The 16,933-nt window shown below is 36.6% G+C and overlaps 1 long non-coding RNA gene across 3 annotated transcripts in view; it reads right to left on the bottom strand.

Annotated features, from left to right (window-relative positions):
• Positions 1-14,431, bottom strand: part of LOC138685488 (uncharacterized) — a 32,252-nt gene extending 17,821 nt beyond the window's left edge. For 2 of the 3 annotated variants that reach the window (XR_011324761.1, XR_011324763.1), the window contains exons 1-4: positions 14,172-14,431; positions 13,826-13,926; positions 5,656-5,730; positions 1,381-1,452 (exon numbers count right to left, since the gene is read on the bottom strand). This is a non-coding gene — a long non-coding RNA (uncharacterized lncRNA). Of the gene's footprint in view, positions 1-1,380; positions 1,453-2,576; positions 2,634-5,655; positions 5,731-13,825; positions 13,927-14,171 lie in introns of all 3 variants that reach the window. The other variant, XR_011324762.1, reaches the window with a different exon arrangement.
• Positions 14,432-16,933: the final 2,502 nt, after the last annotated feature.

Here is a 16,933-nt window from a genome sequence, read left to right as displayed (position 1 = left end):
AGGTAAGAAAAGAAGTCTGTCTAGCTATACCTCTCCATTTTGCTGATCATGCATTCTGACCACAGCTTAAAAAAAATCATTAAAATGCATCATTAATTTATAGCAAATGCTTCATTCACGCTGGCTTAGGTGGAATTTAAGCACAGACTTAAGTCCTTTATTAAATCTGAATGTGATAACTCATGCTCAAAACAAAGCAGGTGTTTAATCAGGACTAATCAGTGGACGTTTATGAGGGCAGCAGTTACTGGTACCTCGCCCTATGTGTCAGCCCTGACTGAAATTTTTGTATTTGTTGTAGTGTGTTCTATAAAACGAGTTCGTTTTAGGAATATAATCTCAGTTAAATCTTCACAATGGGAAGCAAATGTACTTGATCTTTCAGATATGAAGATCCTCAAAGACTATTTGGCCATATCCAAGCAGGGAAGAAATCCTGTTAAATTGTTGAAGCAAAATCTGAAATTATGCCTATGTGACCTCTTTTTCTCACTATTTTGAAATGAGTTTAATGACTCATTAGATAGCACAGTGGCAGTTCTACCCTACTTCTTGCAGAAGAAAAACACTACAAACATAAGAGGATTATATTATCATTAGGATTCCTTCTGCATTAATAAGCTTAAGAGGAACCTGAATTACAATAGAAGATAAGTTACAGTAGAATATTCTGCACTGTACCTTGAGTTTAGTTTGGGATCCCTCCCTGCAGCCAATTCAGATGATGTGGTTTAGAAGACTCCCTTTTGTCATTAAAGCTGATTAGGCAAGGCTCTATTTAGACAAATTTAATACTGTTACTAATGAATGAAGATCATAATATCTGGCATGCAGCTGCTGCTAAGAATATCTTATTCAGTTAGCATTTATACTCTCCTTAAATTCTACTGCTACCAAGTGTTGTGTATGAGTGTATTTTTGCAAAAGTAACTATTTATAGTGATAGTAGATAACTAGGGCAAGAAAATAGTAGTCAGTACGTCTATCTGCTTTGCAATAGCTGTTGAAAGTCACTCAGTTATTCATGAACGGAGCTCTGCAGTTCATATTCGTCTGAAGCACGTCTCTCAAGAAGGGTATGTAAGCATTAATGACTTTCCACAGTTCCTTCCTGGTGAAAGAAAGTTCAGAACTGATATACATCCAGCCTGCATGGATGAACGTGGAAGGGTTTTTGTGGATAAACAGATGTTCTGTCTTATGTGGGATTTTAAGTTTGATCATTTTAGGGAAATGGACAAGAAATATTAACTTGTCAGACAAGCAGTTTCCCTCCATAGGCAAAAAATACTGGAACCAATCCCTGAATCTCTTATTTTCACTTGAGCAGAAGAGTCTCAAGAGCTGCAGTGTTATTTAGAGTATTTTGAAACAGCTTACCTGAAAAAACACTGGAGGTGCCACTTCTCATTTACAACATTTTGAAATTTGCCAAACACCATAACTGGACATCTGAGCAGAAGAGAAAAAAAAATCTCAGAGCTCTTTAACACACCAGCGGAAACATGCTTTCTTTCACAAAAATGTGGCAGAGATAAAATGACTTGCCTAGTGCTTAGGAATTTGCCACTCAAATATTTGGATAAAGAAATACTTAAACATTTCAGTAGGCTACAAATATGTGTTAAAGCATTACCGTTTTAATGAATAATGAATTACTAATACTTTATCAATGACTTAAAGATCATACCACAGTCATTACAGGGCAAGTCTTTGCTTTACTGCATGTAATGTGTGAATGAAATAAGCATACAGTTTTTGAGATACTTTCATTCAGATTCTTAGTCGCTTTTCTAGATATCAATATATTGCATCTCATGGAAGTATTGTATACCTCAAAATTATAGATGGATGAACTCAGGGTGGGGGGAAAGAGGGCAGTATTTTCAAAAGTAGTGGCCAAATGTGATCTTCTATATCAATAATTACCCTCCTAAACAAAAATGTATTTGGTGTTTAGATTTTGTTTTATATTAAAAGTAAAATTTCCCAAATTATCTACTTGGCTCAACACCCTGTATTTCATTTTTAGGTACAATTAACTGAGGAGCATATGTATTATTGAATTGCAATGAGACTTTAACTTCCATGTAACTTTTAAAATGTAAATTACACTTCAAAAATGCATAATGTCTTTTGGAAATTTTACCCATAGGAGTAATAATTTGAAAGTATCACCCCAGGTTACTTTTTCAGGACTCTTAACACCACAACAACAGAACTTAACTATCAGCTATTTTCATTCTCAGTAACATGTTCCTAGCTTTATATGAAAAGTCACTGCACAGAGGATGCAGGTTACTATTACTGTCTTTTATAGGGTAACACATACTCTAACTTCTCCCTGTTCATAAAATCAATAATTGTAAAATTCTTACCACCAGTTTGAACAGCAACAAACTCTTAAGTGACTGCAGCAAACAACTGAATAGATCCTGCTGACTCCTACTCTAAAAGCCATTAAAGGTTAGAATAGTAAAGAACGCAATAGGATAGTTAGTATACTCATTAGAACTGATGTGTCCAAAAACCTAAAATTTTTTAATGTTTGTCTAGATAGTAACGAACAGATGAACCTCAAAGATGGAATTATGTTGGTTGTCACATCAGGCACAATGTCACTGCAGCCTATTCTAAAAGGAAAAAAAAAAAAAAAAGAGCCAGTCCCTCTTATTGCTTAGATTTATCAGCTCTTCATTTAATGAACACAATACTGATGCATTAGATCTAAATTGGGAGAGTTACAGTTATTCCTTGTGTTGTAGGAGAAAAAAATGTCTGTCAGCATCATTAGGCATGAAATTTTGTCTCAAGACTGTGAATCATTCAGTGATTTGTTGCCTGACCTTGCTTTTCTGCCTGTTTGCATGTCTGAAACTCTGTGTTGATCTTAGGGGGCTATTTCAGCTGAAGTGAGCTTGCTAGGCTCCCCGTTGAGCAAGGCTGTTAGGCAAGACAGCTGCATGACATTTGGTTTAATTTGTTGACACTAAAAATCCCTGAGTTCAGCTCTGATGGAAGACAGATCGTGTAATGCCCCAGTGAAGGACTTGGAGCATTCTTAGTGTAGAGGCTTCAGACCAGAGAACAGTGCACTAATACTAAATTAGCAAGAGGTCAGAGAGCTTTGATACTCCTTGTGTTAATGGAAATCTGAATTTTAGCTTGGCTTAACACTTTTTTACATGCCCTGTAAACATCTGAATGCTTAAATGTTAAGGTTTTATTTCATCATTCAAAACCGAGATTTCAGTAAGTTGCACATCCAAAAAAAGTGTTTATCATGCCTGTCCGCCCAAAAGGGATTGAACAATCCTCGGATTTATTTTTGCATTGCTAGCAGTTATAGAAGCAATAAAGAAATTAGAGCAGTACTTACTAGACATGAATATGATATTTCTGTCAGCATTTTCTTATTTAGAAAAGAGTAAATAAAGCTTACGATTTCTGGAATTTTTTTCATTATTAGGAATTCCTAACAATCACCCTCTTCTTTCAATTCAGGGATGAATTCCTCAATCTCTGTTAAAAGACATGTATAGTTTCCAACAAAAGTTTTCTGCTTTCTGAGTGTCCTGTAACAGAAGGGAATTTGAGGAGGAGCTAAGAGGAATTAAAAACCCCACACTTTTACAGAGTGGATTAGAAACATGCATGCTAACCTGCAGACACTTGTGAAGAATGAGAACATCAGTGCATTATTTCATGACTTTTACTGTTAGAGTGTTGTCTTAAATATACTGTTTCAAGGGTTTATTTATTTTTTTTCAGTTGCATAATTTTTCAGCAGCTTCTTGTTGGTCCATATTAAAAAAAATAATACAAATATTGTGTGTCACAGATTCGCCAGTCCTCAGGGTGACTGTGCTCTTGCAGCCATGTTTGGTAGAGAAGAAATCCTTGAAAACCTCCCACCTTCTGTCCGTCCTCAGGCAGCTGCCCTGATGCAATCAGCCAAGAAAGAGCTCACATGCACAGGAGAGAGCTGCAGGCTCTGCCCCGGTGTGGTGTCGGCTGAGGCTGGCTGCTCAGACACCAACGTGTGCCCTCACCTCAGGTGGCCAAGTCAGGGTAGAAGAGACCAAATTCAAAACACGAAGAAATAGGGGTGAAAAAACTAAACAATCCTTCCTCTAACTCCCCCCCAAAAATGGAAGGCAATGATGAAAAGTAATTAAAATAATAAAGAAAAAGGAAAGACCTGAAGGGAGGAAACTGCCTGGGAAAAATAGGATTTAGTCTAGTTCTGAATGGCTTTGATGTCAAGAGCCTGGAGAAACCATGGCGCAGGAGCGGAAGCCCAATTCCACGGTCAGAATTCATGTCAAACTGCTAGTGTTCCTAAATGTTTTCCTGAGGAATCACGGGCTCTGAATTACATCTGCACTGGGCTTCTACATGTGGAATATTGGATGATTGCCGTTGAAAGCCCTGCCTGGCTTGTTAGCTGACTGGGAAATGCTCAGACATTATACGTAGACCATCACTGCAACTTTCTAACATAGGATCTGAAGGAAATGAGAAGAATGACACAGTGTTCAAAGTCCCATATTTCTTCTGTTAATTTGCTTGTGTGCCTTTTTAATCCAGGTAAATAAATCCAGGAGGCAACTAAGAGTTACTCATAGCTACTCATTTTATGAAGAAGTGCTGTCTTTGTTGTGAATCTGTCACCTGCCTGTTTCATTTATTTTTCCTTAATACTTTTAGGGTGATATGCTCATTAAAATGAAATCCACTGAACATATGGAAGTACTTAATGACAAGTTTAAATAATACAGATTTTGTGAACCTTCGCTGCCTTTGCAGTATACAAAGTATAGAGGAGCAGAATATGCTTTGTCATAGGGCAGCAGTTTAAGGAGAAACAGAAATAGGATTGAATGATTTGAGTCACAACCAAAAGAGTTCCCACTAGCACCATTGTGTTGATTTGACAGCTATGGTCTGAAAACAAACAACAAGTGATAACTTGGGTGATGCTCAAAATTGATAAGCTTTTCCATAAAATGCTATTGTTGTCTTTGATCCTAAAATATCACATAGGCCAGATGATCTGCTAACACCCTCTGCAGAATATGTGATCTGTAGTAATTTCTCACACAGACACTTAAATTGTAAATATTTTAAGACTGAGAAATGTATTTTGTTAACGAGCAAAAATGAGCTTGCCTGTCACTGCACAGGTAGTTGTGTGACATGGTGCAATGGTGACAAAAAGCGGATTATATCTGTGATCTGAAAGCAGCGCAGAGAGTTCTGGAGTTGTGCTTTCATTAGGTGTGTGGTAGGAAAGGTACGTTAGAAACTGTACTTTACCCACTGCCTTGTCACAGATTTCCCCTGATCTCCAGGTTTCAAATCACCTCCTGGAGTGAAGTTTGTAATTCACTGGATTTAAGTCACACACTTTGACATGAATTACACTGTTCACTGAACTGGAGTAACTTCATAAATAATCCTCATTCCCTAGGGAGTCCAGTCTATTCATCACTCCGGTCGATGTTCTCTCCCATGCAGATTAGCACACATGGAGTAAAAAAGGAGCTGCCACCCATAAACGATGCTAGCTCTTTGTAAAAGGCAATAACAGTGCCATTTCTTATAATATGGACTGGAGAAGTCAAGCTGAATTATACATTACAGACATCTTACCCATTCTGCAGTGTCTGTGTTGAAGGCCATTATCTTCAGTCCTTTGGGAACTACAAGGAACTAGAGACATGGAAGCTCAGAAGAAAGAAGAAGAAAAAAGAATTAAAATTTTTTTTGGCTAGAAGCAAATTTTAGTTTATTATTCAGCTCAGCTCCACTGTGTTCCACTTTCAAAGTTTCACTAGCTGTTCCACTTAAAAAGCAAATGAGAGCATGAAAAAGAAAGATTCCTTTAAAGTAATATTTCTTCAGGGAGACAGGTAAGATCTCTGGACTTTTTGCTAACATTAGAGAAGCAGAATTTGCCAAAATAGGTTAGACAACTTCCGCTTAGCTTTTCTTCTATTTTTATCTATGAAACAAACTTAGTTCACCAAAGCATATAGCCATTCATGTTGACAAACACTAGTTATGCCTAAACCAGGAGGCTACTTATTTTGGACTCATATTTCAACACGAACTAAGTTAGGAACATTGTCCAGAGCGCGCTCTGTAAGAGCCTACATGTACTTTTTTTTCCATATATAGAGAGTTTAGGGACATTATCTTCCTTCCCTAGACACTTAAGGCAGGTGTCTGAGCTTTTTTCCCTCTTTCCAAGGGGCATTTATGATGTGTCATCGACAAGCAACACTAACTCCCCATAATGCAGGCTCTAATATGACTCGACCCAGACTTTTAGCAGTCTGCACCATCAGCTCACGTACAGTGAACATCTACTTGCTGAAATGCCATCTGTGTGCTGGACTCCACTGTGACTGTACACACTTTAACAGGATAAGCGTTAGGAAAACACATAAGCTTTGCTGTGTTAGATACAAGTAATGTTTAAAGGCAAAATAATGGCTGAATATTAAACATGAGAATTCCAGACAGCTAAGAGAAGCAGAAATTATGTTTTTCCTCTTGTAATTAGGATTTTTTTAAAAAGTGTCATAGAGAATTTTTCTGTCCATTCATAACACTATTTTCTACAGTCTCAGAACAGGAAATTTCAGAAGACAGCTTTTTCAGATGAAAAACATATATTTTTTTCTGTTGGTGAGTAAAGTCACATATTATTGTGTGTGTGAATATAATTGTGGCTGGCTTTTCTTGACTGTACTGTAATTGAACAGGAAACATTTTGCAAGTAAACTAGAGCACTGGGTTTTCCGGTATGGACTAGAAAAGGAGTTTGCGGTTTGTGTGGCTTGCTTCTGATCCTTTCACATCTCTATATTTCTTTATGTTCAAAGAGCAACATTTCAAATGAAGAAATTGCCTCCTGTTCAGAACTTCTTTTTGCCTAGTAAATAATAGAAACACTCTGGTCTTCTTTAAAAAAAAAAAAAAATAAATAAATCTGTTTTGCACTGAACATCCAATAAATCAAATCTTTCCTGAAAATGCAGTCCCTTCTTTAGTAGGTAGTTTGCATGTAGGCACTTTTGGAAGAATATCTCAGAATTTCAAATCTGGATCATTCCATCAAGCCAAGCTTCTTCCATCACGACAAGGTTCTTCATAACTTTGTAGGGAAAAAATTGTAAAAATTCTGTCATGTAAATGTTAGATACTTTAACTTTTAACTATGCACAAAATAAAACAACAACAATAAAAGCCTTAGCATAACTTTTACAACTGAACAGCCTGTATGAAGATAACTTTTGCCACTTCACACTCCAGTGAAATAATACCTTGATAAAATGCTTCACTGGGAACAGATGCTAGCTGTTGGGATAAAATGCCTGTAGCAAGTTCAAGCAACTTCAAATCTATCTCATCTAAGCCTATGCCTGACAGCAAAAGTAGAAAGGCACTTATAGTCTTTCTGTTGCTTACAACAGCACAGGTAACATACGGTTTCTGATTAACTTTTGGTGTGGTAGAAGACGCTGCAAGCTGAGAACCTGCTAGGTATTGCAGGCAAGGGAAGGGGCATTTGAGGAAAAAAATCTAGTGAAATATGGCAAATTTATTGTCTCTGACAGAACTTACTATAGAGTCTGTCTGAACAACGAATTGAAGAAAAACACATATTGGCATTTCCATCTCTTAAGACTCGTGTTCAAATCTTGGATTTCTGTCACAAGTTAGAAGGATTAAGTAGCATCAGAAAAAAAGTGAACCTGGCAACAGCCAGTGCCTTACATAGGAACATACAGGATGTTACCTTGAGGAATAGAAGAAAACTTCTGCTTGACTAAAAACAATCCCCTAGTTTCCCCCCTCTTCCTTTTTCATGGAAAATAAACGTTTAAGAAAAACAATACTAACAAATGCATTCTAAAAGCAGAACAGAGAACCACCTCAGTGTTGGAAATGAAAACTTGTCTTCCTTTCATCTGTACCCTAAAAGTTTATGAAAGTTAGCAGAAATTAATCAGGAACAAATCAGAAACAAGCTCAGTCTTGCATCAAGTAAAAATGTCATGTTTATTGTCGGTTATTCAGTCTCCTCGATTCACTTGGATTCACCTCCATTTCGCTGTAGCAGCTGTAAATAAAACACGTCCAGCTCAATTGTAGGCTGACTCTTTGAATCTTAGTTTGAATCTTTGTCGGTGTCTTCAAAACACCAGCTGTTATATTTCTTTAAAGGATTAATACATTTTGAACATGCCAAGAAAGAGACTATATAACATCTTGCCAGAGACCGTGACTGTAACTCTAGTCAAGGCAGTCATCCCTAAGAGCAGCCCACTCCTCAGGAAGCCAAACCTTTCACTCACAGACCTCTTACAGGAAACTCACGGAGAATCGTACCTCAATTCAAAGTAATTGCAGAAAAAGGTTAAGGTATTTTGAACTGATCTAAACCACACCATGAATTTGCCCGCTGTATGAGTCTAGCAAAACTACATCTAAAATTGTGTGTTCAGCCCTGGGCCTTATCAGGAGTATTCCACAATATCCTACAATACACAAGGGCAAAATTCCTTTGATGCAAACTTTGTCACCTATTAAATACACCCTCAGTGTACATATCTAGGCAAACTCCTGACCTCTTGAAATTAAATTATCCTCTTCCAGTGCATCAGATTTAAAATGATTTTACAAATTGGGATAAGCTCAATTTATCCTAGTTTTCCAGATTAAATATTAAAATCCTCCCTTTTTTGAGTCACCTTTCTGAAGCTTTCCTGTCTCGATGTCCTTGAGAGTATTATCAACATTTGTTTAGCTTTGGGACATTAGGAAGCATTGAAGAATCACTATTTAAAAAAAAACCCCAAACAAAACTGAACCCTGTCATACTATGATATTTCCTGATTTATTTCTTTATTATTTGTTTTTAGTGTCATATATTGCATTGGTGCATCTATGAATGGATTATTATGGAATAAAGTCCTCATCCAAAGATAATTTTAACTGTATTCTGCTTTCAATGAAATCAATTGTTTTGGATTTTAATTCACAAATTTATGAAAATGATACTGTCTAATCTAACTCAAAATACTATTTCATTTTCAAATATTGTTTACTTTGTCATTATTTTGACAACAGTGAAATGAGTGCTATTTTTTCACTGACATAAAAAAAAGAACACTAGGATTGCTTTCCACATCCCTTTTGCAAGCCATTTTTCAGTGCAAGTATCTTGTTTCAGGACGGGCAAAAGAATACTTGAAGTAGTTTGTAAAATTTCTGGACAAAACTGAAACAACTAACCAGAAGCCGGTTTAGGGAATGATATATTACATGCTTGTATAGATGCAGCCATCTTTTCTCACTACTCTTAAGTTCAGAATTTTATTATAAAATGTGAAATCCTGAGACAGTTGCCTAAGAGAAATGAACATCACTTCAAAATGGTAATCTAAATCATCCAGATTTTCTAAAAGCAAATAAACCAGCTCTTTACAGTGAGAGTTGATCTCCCTATCTGAGTGAATAGAAAAGTTTTGGGATAGAATCCAGAAAAAGTACAGTTTATTTTTTTATCTTTCTTTTGTTGTGTCTTAACCTGGCAGGCAGCGAAACACCACACAGCTGTTCGCTCACTCCTCCCCCGGTGGGTTGGGGCAGAGAATTGGAAAAAAGGTAAAACTGGTGGGTTGTGATAAAGGCAGTTTCATAGGACAGAAAAGGAAGGGAAAATAATAATAATAACGATAAAAGAAGATACAAAACAAGTGATATGCAATACAATTGCTCACCACCAGCTGACCGAGGCCCAGCCAGTGCCCGAGCAGTGGGCCACCATTCCCTGTCCCCCACGTCTGCAACTGCCCTCATCTTTTTTTGTTCAGCATGACATCACATGGTATGGAATACCCCATTGGCCACTTTGGGTCAGCTGCCCTGGCTGTGTCCTGTGTCAACTTCTTGTGCCCCTCCAGCTTTCTCACTGGCTGGGCATGAGAAGCTGAAAAATCCTTGACTGTAGTCTAAACACTACTGAGCAACAACTGAAAACATCAGTGTTATCAACATTCTTCTCATGCTAAATCCAAAACATAACACTATACTAGCTAGCTACTAAGGAGAAAATTAACTCCATCCCAGCCAAAACCAGGACATCTTTTTGCCTGGTTTTATTTGTTTATATAAAATGCCACATGGATCTTATTGCACCAACAGCAAACAATTTTTTTTTAAAAGGGTTTTGAACTGATATTTCTTAAAACTTGATGTACTTTTAATTACTCCAGAGGTCAGAAGCTATTAAAGAAACCCTTCCATTTGGATGATATTTTGTGAAAGAAGAGTTGAAATGAAGTAAGTAGCATGGAAGAACCCTTATCAGTTACAACTCATATACAGAAGTCTTCATTTCCTGCTGCTCTGAGATTATTTTACCTCTGAGGTCAGGTGAAAGACACATAACAAAGATGGTACATGTATCCTGTGTGGATTTATGGAAGGACTCTTCTCCTCTCCCTGATATTTGGTTTCTGTTTTTTTTGTATTTGCTGGTGATAGAGTATATTTTTTCTTGAATGTTCATCAATATACATTAGATAACCTCCTGAACCATAAAAGTATTTCACACCACATTCCAAAATTTTATATGATCCAAAAGCTTAAGTAATGACCCTAAAGTCAAGTCCTTGAAATTGATTTTTATTTGCTATTCTTTAAGTTTTTATATGAAAATAATAATTCCTTAGGGTATGTTTTTTTTTAACAAAAGGGGGGTTATTATAAAAGTAAAATTCACTGTCAAATAATGTAATCAGATAATTTTGAATTTAAATTATAAACTACAAAAACTTTCAAATATGTTAGGAATCACATATTAAATTCAAGCCCTATGAAAATCTAAATTGTTTTAATGTAACCCCAGGCTGACCATTTCTTTCTGAAGTGATTATTCTTTCTTAGCTGTTTTTAAACTGTTTTTCAAGCCAGGGCCATCATAGCTACATTTAACTACACTGTATGGTCTAGAAAAGCCTTTGGAAAGCCTTTGGAGTACAGCATAGATGACACACATCTGTACTCTTTCAGTAAACTTAAGGTTAAATATTTCTATAAATTAATTATTATATTCAAGGTAACAACAAGTAATTTGTCTTCAGTTTTTGCATAATTCAAAGCTTTTGCATGTTGGCAAACTCAGAGGGTCAAACAGAGGGACATGTTATTTAAAAAGCTTACTTAAACTGGAAAAAAATCTAGTAAATGTTAGAGAGGGACATGCAGGGACATGTTTAATCACTGCATGACTTCCTCTCTGTGTGTGTGTATGTATGTGCATAGCCATACGCACAGGCACCCAGCCACACACACCATGTTAACATGGACTTTAATAAGTCTTATTTGTCAGCTTCTTCAGTTAACTTCCCAAACACTTTGGCCACGCAAAATTTTTTTTTCTGCACCTCAGAAGATCCTCAGAAGATCCTCACTGTTTAGCTGAGATTGAAAGATTTTACATTTTTACAAAGTAATGTCAGAATAAGTAACTGATAATTTCAGAAAGAATAATTCCAGAGAGATGACCAAATGAACATACCAACTCTCCTTTATGCTGGAGTCATTATGGGCTCACAGATATGTTCTGAATGACTCCTAGTAAAATCATCTTAGGATGCTGAGTTGTACAATGGGCACCTGAAACAAGTAAGTTCTTTTTAATAGACGGAGCTATCTCCAGTTGGAAAGCAAATCCTTGCTGTTTAGAATATGTTTTCTAATCTTTTTTGGGAGAGTGTTTCAGGTTGTTGTACTGAAAGATATCTTTGGATTTATTCAGAAATTCAATTTTCCTTATAGTTCTGGCTTAGGCTCTTTCCTATTGGACAGGTTGGGTTTGACTCCTTCTATCAAAGGAGATTTGATCAAAATCTCTACCAGTTGGTAGGACCAGGGTTTCTTCCCCTTCCAACTCAAAATGAGTCAATTTTTGTCTCTTGTCATTATACTGAAAAGCTAAACAAGTGAATGTATAGCTATTTTGTTTAGAAGTATGTTCTGCAAATTTGTGAGTTGGTCCCATTGTGTTAATGCAGACAGAAGCTATACATTAACAGAAAGAAATGCAGAAAGATTACATTTGCTTACTCTCACATTAAGCATTGCCTTTTAAAGGAGGACAAATGTTTTCTTTGGTGAACAAATAGGGTAAAGAGAAATCAAGAGATGTGTAATTGATTTTGTCCATTTACTTACATAATTTTTTTTACCCTTATTTCCCTTATTTATTTCTGATAATTTTGCAATTTAATCTAGTAAATGGTTTATAATCGGATTGAAATCTTTGTAATAGAGCTTTCTGTTCTATCTTTGCTGAGAGGTGAGGTAGTATCTTCTGTGTCTAAAACTGATCAAATGTCCATAAGAATAATATTACCTACATAAATGGATGTCAGTGGAATATAGGTTAGGAAGTTTCAGAAGCAAAATTATTTTTGTCTTCTCCTGCCACACCAATGAAAATGTCATCACCAATGTTGTTAAATAGTTTTCTGCATAAAGAGTAAGATGTCTCAAACATCTAAGTCATTGACTTCAGCCAAGCCGATTGCTTATGCCTGTGAAGTCTTCACAGCTGGACTGCTGGGATTCTTCCTGTGCCTCACGCTTACCTTGGCACAGTGTTTCACCATGTTATTTCTCCCTCTGTCCTTTTGTCCTGGTTTCAGCTGGCATAGAGTTAATTGTCTTCCTAGTAGCTGGTACGGTGCTGTGTTTTGAGTTCAGTATGAGAAGAATGTTGATAACACTGATGTTTTCGGTTTTTGTTAAGTAGTGTTTAGTCTAAAGTCAAGGATTTTTCAGTTTCTCATGCCCAGCCAGCAAGAAGGCTGGAGGGGCACAAGAAGTTGGGAGGGGACACAGCCAGGGCAGCTGACCCAAACTGGCCAACGGGGGATTCCATACCATGTGATGTCATGCCCAGTATATAAACTGGGGGGAGTTGGCCTGGAGGGGGAGTGCTGCTTGGGAACTAACTGGGCATTGGTCAGCAAGTGGTGAGCAATTGTATTGTGCATCACTTGTTTTGTATATTCCAATCCTTTTATTATTATTGTAATTTTATTATTGTTAGTACCATCATTATTAGTTTCTTCCTTTCTGTTCTATTAAACTGTTCATATCTCAACCCACGAGTTTTACCTTTTTCCTTCTGATTCTCTCCCCCATCCCACTGGATGGGGGGGAAGTGAGTGAGCAGTTGTGTGGTGCTTAGTTGCTGGCTGGGGTTAAACCACGACACCTTTAGATTCCCATTCTTGACTCCTTTGATATCCCTTTCTGCTACATCTGAGCCCCAGTTTTCAAGTTTTTCACTTTTAACCAAATCTATTTTCTTCATGTCAGTTTTCACCTTCTTATATAACCTTCCTTGCAGTGAAAAAATGATACAAGAATTGCCTTTTAAACATGAATGAAGCAGTATCAACCACTGTGCTGTCCAAAGCAGAGAAATGAATTGATTTGGTGAAATTAAATATTGATACTATGCTCTCAGGGCCAGCACAAAACTAGGCAATTTTGCAAATTTTGCAGGGCCCTCTGAGAGCTGGTGTGAAAAGATATTAAAGTACAAGTAGGACAAGTGGCTAAAAGAAAGGAGTCTGTAGCTGCCACACCAGGGTTGTAAGCTATGGGTTCCTGTGAACATTCTTGCACAGCTACACAGAATGTAAAATGGTAAAGAGCAGAGGGTCTTTTGCACCATCTTTACTCAGCCAGAAATACAGACAGCTTGATTCCATTTGAGTGTGTGTAATCGTACCTGCATGAAGCAAATGTGGAGCTGCCTGGGAATTTCACTTGAAGGTGGTCCTCAACTTGAGTCAAACCAAAGGAGGTTCCCTTCATAAGCTGCATAAATAGCTAAAGGATACAAAATTCTGGGTCAATCATCAGTCAGAGAAAGTACTTCTATAAACAGTTTTGGTTTCTATAAGACTATAAGGCTGAATGTTAATTTTCATACTAGCAATATTTCTGTACTTCGAGTTCTGAAATAATAAAAAGCTAGAAAATACAAAAGGTTATTTTAAAGGTACTCTTCAATTTATCGGTTATGATTTAAGTTAGGCACTAGTTTTTATCTCAAAAAATGAAGAGCCTCTTACCTTAGTGACTATTTTTTTAGATGAAAGAAATGTGGCCACATTCCCTATTATACATTTGAAGAACACTTAGGTCAGTTAAATATACATCTCTACAGGACAGTAAAATTTCATCCACTCTGTGTGCGTGCACACACGCATGCACAGAAAAGGACAGGTCATCAAGCTCTTACAGTCTAGACACTCTTATTTGTATTAGGAAGGGACACATTGAAAAGTAGGCCATAAGCTGATCATTCAAGGTCATAGATTTGGAACAGCCTTGGCAGTGGTGCGTCATGCTCAGCAAGACTGCTTTTCCTAACCTTTATTTTGTGTCAAATTCAGAAGCATGCTTTCTACTCAAACCATTGAAAATACCTTGTATTTATTTCCAAAACAGGACTGATGTAAAAAACAGCATTGCAATTCAAATCTACCAAAGAAGGGTTCCTTTGCTTTCTTAAGAGAGTATACTGAAACCACTTAATCAGCTCACTAATATAACATCAATGTTCACTTAGCACAATTTGAGAACAGAAAAGTTCTCTCCTATTCTTCTTCTTCTGTATTCTTACTTCCTTATACTTCTCTCTGTGAGCAAAACTCATTTGCATACTGGTATGAAAGAGACAATAAGTTACAACAATAGAAGAGAATGTAAGTTCATGTAACTGTTAATTTGGTTCTGTAATCTGAAAGAAATGCACTCTGAAGCAAAAGCATCATCTTTTATAAATGTTTTTGATTTTGAATAAACTGTATTTTTCAGAAGCTTAAATTGCTGAATTAAAAATTGCCCCAAATCAAGATAATCCTAAAAAGAAAAAACCCCAAACAAACAAGAAGCTAAAGCTGTGAATATGTTTTAGATCTCATTTTCCTCCACTTAAATCTTCTGTGAAATATCAAACTTCTGAACTTTACTTAAACCTCATTTAACTCTTCTTCAATAGTATTTTTCTATTATCAGTTCTGTATTAACATTCTGTGTTACCTTTCTCTATTCTCTTCAAGCTGATCTCTGGCTTTTTATTATTAGCTATATTTATTCTTTTAAATATAAAACCGACTTCAACAAATGCATCATTTATGAAACTGGCTGTATGTATTGTTCATAATTCTAGTCAGCTACTACTTCTTGAGCCTTTTATTGTTATTTATTTTAAAATGGGTATTCTGATGACTTACGAGCATGTACTGAAGCATCATCTGTAGCTCAAATTGCAAAACAGCTTTTTGTTCTCTGTACTTTATAGTTCTTAAATCTTTCTCCTTCCCAGACTCTCAATATTTTTTTCATTTTTAAAAGCCTTCTGTTTATTGCTTCCACTAATCTTTAGATCTCTGCTTGACCTCATTGCCCACTATTGCCCTTTTCTACATTTAGATTTAACCAGCATGTCAGTTGCAGTCTCTCCAGAAGGTTTCTTCTGAGGAAAAAAAAAAAAGAAAGAAAAAAATCCACATTTTTATGGTACTTGTGTTATCACAGCTTTCCTCAATTCTGTGTCCTGAAAAATCTATACTCGTCCTGGTTTTATAGGAAATGTCAATAGAAGTGGAGAAAAGACAGGAAATAAAGATTTTTTGATTTTGAAAAAAGTCCCCCCCCTTTAAAATAAACTCATGAAAATCTTTGAGCATACCCCCTACATCCCTATCAATTCTGATACAGTCTGCAGAGAAAGGCAAGTCACAAGTGGCAAATGGGTCTAAGCCTGACACACAAAGACTGAAGTGCCTAAAAGAAGTCTCAGAGGAGTTAATAACAGTGTAACAGATCCATCTGAGAGAATAGAAGAAAATATAAATGAATCTTCAAGTTTTAGACGAGGACTAATTATGCCCATCTTCTGAGTGTTGCTTATTGCTAGAGTTACATTTTTGGGTAGTGCTAAAATGTCATACTCTACGGAATCTTCAATGCTTTCAGTAAACTCATCTTCTTTGCTTTTATTACCTACACTTAGGTACAGGTTTTCATTTTTGGCATTGACTAAAAGCAAGCAGAAAGCCATTGTGGGGGTTTTGTTGACTTTTGAAACTTGAGCCTACAGCAAATATTGAAATCAGCGTTCTAGAGTTTCTCTTTGAATATTGTCCGTACTAACATTAACTTGTGTGGCACATTTTTCAGATACACCCAAGCCTTTTTGAATTTGTCTTGACATTTTTCTAAGATATTACTGCTCTATCACCTAGTGGTGGCTCAAGCTTATCCACCTTCACTTCTGCAAAAGTGAACTTTATAGCCTTGAGTTGTAAACTCCTCCTGCCCTGGTTTGATCATTTCTGTCACTTGGATCACTATGTATATTCTCAAAATTGTGACTTCCTTTCTTTAGCCATCTCCTTTACCTGACAAACCCATGTCCTTAATTAACCATCAGTAATTTACTCACTTTTCATAGCCTGAATGTTTTCTAATTGCTACAAAGGAACAACATTTTGTATTAATGATGCTGGAAGTGGTGCTAGAATTTATTAGTCAAGATTCTCAGCTCTCTGGCTGTGGAAACTTCTCAAACAGCCAAATCAGTGTAGCTCAACTGAAGAAAAGAAGTGGAAATTTACGTTTGGAACAGAGGACACGGGCCGGCTCGTTAGGAGCCAGAGTTAGTCCTCTTCCAAAATGCAGAAAGAGTACTATGAGCAGATGGTGCTATAGCTGCATTTAGGTAATAAAATATAGAGTTGCATAACCCATCTTTATTCTTACGCTTTTAACAACCATTTCCACTATGCTTGTGAACCATCCCACTTGAAAGTCTCCTGAGCCCCTG

Source organism: Haliaeetus albicilla, chromosome 5 (assembly GCF_947461875.1).
Source record: "Haliaeetus albicilla chromosome 5, bHalAlb1.1, whole genome shotgun sequence".
NCBI classification, from domain to species: Eukaryota; Metazoa; Chordata; class Aves; order Accipitriformes; family Accipitridae; genus Haliaeetus; species Haliaeetus albicilla.
Note: the sequence above shows the minus strand (reverse complement) of the source record. Positions and strands in the feature narration are given on the sequence as shown.